This window comes from Elephantulus edwardii, unplaced genomic scaffold, assembly GCF_000299155.1.
Source record: "Elephantulus edwardii isolate Elephantulus edwardi_28Jun2011 unplaced genomic scaffold, EleEdw1.0 scaffold00032, whole genome shotgun sequence".
Taxonomy (NCBI): Eukaryota; Metazoa; Chordata; class Mammalia; order Macroscelidea; family Macroscelididae; genus Elephantulus; species Elephantulus edwardii.
The window spans coordinates 6,382,850-6,386,066 of NW_006399782.1; the positions used below are offsets into that span (position 1 = coordinate 6,382,850).

Sequence of the window (3,217 nt, forward strand, 5' to 3'; positions counted from 1 at the left end):
TCTGATCTAATGCAGTGTTCATGATCTAGCCACTCACTCATTGCTGTCAAATAGAAACCGACTCATAGCTGACACTTCTCTGGGTTCCTGAGGCTGTAAATCGCACAGGAGGAGATTGCCTATCTTTCTCTCAAGGCACTGCTGGTGATTTGAACTGCCAGCGAGGTTTAACATATGAGCTACCCGTGCAATTCCCTTCTGATTAAACCACCAGAGCTTCCCTTGATGTTGCCTATAGTGAAACAAAGGGTTGGAATGAATTCTGCCCCCAAATCATTGAGATTACCTCTTGAGGGTGTTCAACAAACCAGTCCCCCTGCTGCTGTCTTCCTGGCTGAAGGAAGCCATCACTTGTACCCATTCTGGGCCCTAGTATTGCTGTTAGGTGCCTTCCAGTCAAATCCTATGGCAGCTTGGAAATGGAAAATTCTTCTTCAGACAAGTCAAACCTGGCACTGTAATTAACTGAACTAGAGTATGAGTGATATCTTCTGACTTGCCTCAGGCCTTTTGTATCTCTTGGTTTCTTTCATTGTGATCAAGGACTGAAACACACTCTTGCCTGGGACTAGAAAGGAGGTATGGATGAGGGGGAGGGTTGTGGAGGAACATTTGGAAATTTGGAAAACTCTTAAGATGAAAAATTAAATTTCAAAAACTGAAAGCAAAGCCCTTGTTACAATTGGGAAAACATTAAAACCAAAAGCTAAGTCTCAGAGTAGTATAATTTTCGTAAATAGTGTGCCCACATAAATAACGCGCACCCACAAGGTTCCCCTACTTTCCCCAAGTAAAAGCATTCCTATGAAATTTTCATAAGCTGAAGGGCATAAAGTGGAGAAGAAATTACCATAAATTTATATGGGAAAAATTTATGAGTGTTCCCAGACTCAAAATGTAACCTACCAGATCATGCCAAATAACACATAAATAAAACCTAAAATAACACTCTCAGACACCATTCCGAGTTATGGCACCTTGGCACTGAAATGCTGAGTGTAGTTTCTGAGGAAGGGGCTTGGTGATACGACTCCAGTTGCTCAGGGTATTTTCTGACTCCAACCAGATTGTGAATGCTGGGCCCTAATTTCCGGTTTGGCCTTATTTTGTAAAAGTAAGAATCCTATTGAAATTTCTTTCAATTAGTGAAAATGGTAATAATGTAGGTTTTTTGGAAATGGAAGGAAGCATATAACAAACTTTCAAAAAGTAGGTAATACCTTATGTAACAGGTAGAAATGACAAATTATGCTTACAAACTCTGGCATCCCTAGCCTATATGTCCATTGCGCATGTCTTGAGACATTTCCAGCCGTGGCCTTTGGTCTCATTCACCCTCATTTAAAAGTCTGAAAATGTTACTTTTAATCATTTTAATTTTTGTTGTTATTTAGTTTTTATTTCATAGTCATAAATTTAACTCTGCAATCCTGCCAACCTTGGAGGGAAATAAAACATGGAACCCAAAGAACTGTAGCAAGAGCATAAAGGTACTGCAAGCACACTGGAGGTAGCAGGGTGATCTCTGGAGCTGCAGAAGGAATGATGTAGTGAGTAAGAGAAAACATGAAATACAGGTCATAATTACAGTTGTCCACAGTCAGCAATGGTGATCTTCTTGCTGGTTTTGCCATTCCTGGAGCTGAAGCGCTCCATGGCTTCCACATGGTCAAGCCTTCTTTCACCTGATGGAAGACTACATGTTTGCCACCCAACCATTCAGTCTTGGCAGTACAAATAAAAATCTGGGAGCCGTTTGCATTGGGCCCAGCATTTACCATGGACAGGATGCCAGGATCTGTGTGCTTCAGGATGAAGTTCTCATCATCAAACTTCTCCCCATAGCTGGAGTTGCCACCAGTAAGTACCATGATGGTGTGTGAAGTCACCACGCTGGTACATAAACCCAGGAATGAGTCTGTGAAAGCAGGAACCCTTGTAACCAAATCCTTTCTCCCCAGTACTCAGCGTGTTAGTGTTCTGCTGTCTTTGAGGCTTTATCTGCAAACGGAAGGAAAAGCAGCTTTTGGCTTTCGCCATTGGCATTGATGTCGAAGCACATGGTGGGGTTGGTTGACCATGGCTGGAGCAAGCGGAGTGGACAAGGCTGCAACGCGGCCACTTTTAATCTTTTTTTTTTAATGTTAACAATATAAGCCCTGGCCAAGAAATCGTGTGTCCAGTTTAACAGTACCTCGATGAGGGAAAAATAAACAATGGAAACTCTGCATTTGCTCAGAAGCAGTTCACGACCAGGCCTAAAAAGGGCCGAGTTCTCTGCAGCCCAGGAGGAGGTGGAGGGTTGCCCACAGGGTGGCGCCCCAGCCCAAGCATCGCTGGTCACCAGACGCGTCTGGGCTGGGGTCTGCAAAGGTGTACCCTTCTTCCATTGGCACCAGCCACTCCAGGAGTCAAAAAAAGTGGGTTTTTAAAAAAAAAAACCACCAAAAAACAAAAAACAAAACAACAACAAAAATATTTTAAAAGTTATTGCTTCCTGAGCTAGAGATAGCCAATTACAGAACAAGAAAGGACTCCTGCTGGGAGAGAGGCTGCTTTTAAAATTTGAGGAGAGGCAGGTGAATGTCTGCTGCTGGGAATAAAACCTCTGCATCAACAGGTACCAAGGCGAAGACTTAATATTAAATATTAAATCTGTTGAACAGGAAAAGAAATTTAAATAGAAGTCATCAACATGTAACAAAATATTAGCATAGTGCACTTATTAAAATAACTCATGGGGTTTGTGAAAAAACTTAGCGCAGATGTTATTTGAATAAAAAATATGGTAGCCCTGAGCATAATTCCTCAAGAGTGAGGCTAATGAAACCCCAGCTATCAAAGTGTACGCTGCACACAGGAAGTTCTCGAGGGAACTGGAGCCGCAAGTTGAGACCAAGTGATTGGCAATACCATCATGGCCCTGCCATCTGCTTGTCCGCTAAATCACTACCTGATTGACTGAAGCTCACCATTTTTGTGTTCCTGTGCAAGCTCACGCCATAGGTGTCCCAGAGATTCCGCTGTGACGGTACATCTACCAGATTAACCTACCCCAGCAGTCATCCCAAGAATGGGGCACTGCCCCGCCCTCAGCCTGGCCTATATCAGAGTAATAATGTAAGTGCTCTGGTGGCCTAGTGGCAAAAAGCTGCGCTGGAACCGAAGGACAGCTATTCCATGGGAGAAGGATGGATAATCTCCTCCTGTGCTATTA

General features: G+C 43.2%; 1 pseudogene; it reads right to left on the reverse strand.

Annotated features, from left to right (window-relative positions):
* Positions 1–1,584: 1,584 nt before the first annotated feature.
* On the reverse strand, positions 1,585–3,004 carry LOC102869820 (annotated as a pseudogene).
* Positions 3,005–3,217: the final 213 nt, after the last annotated feature.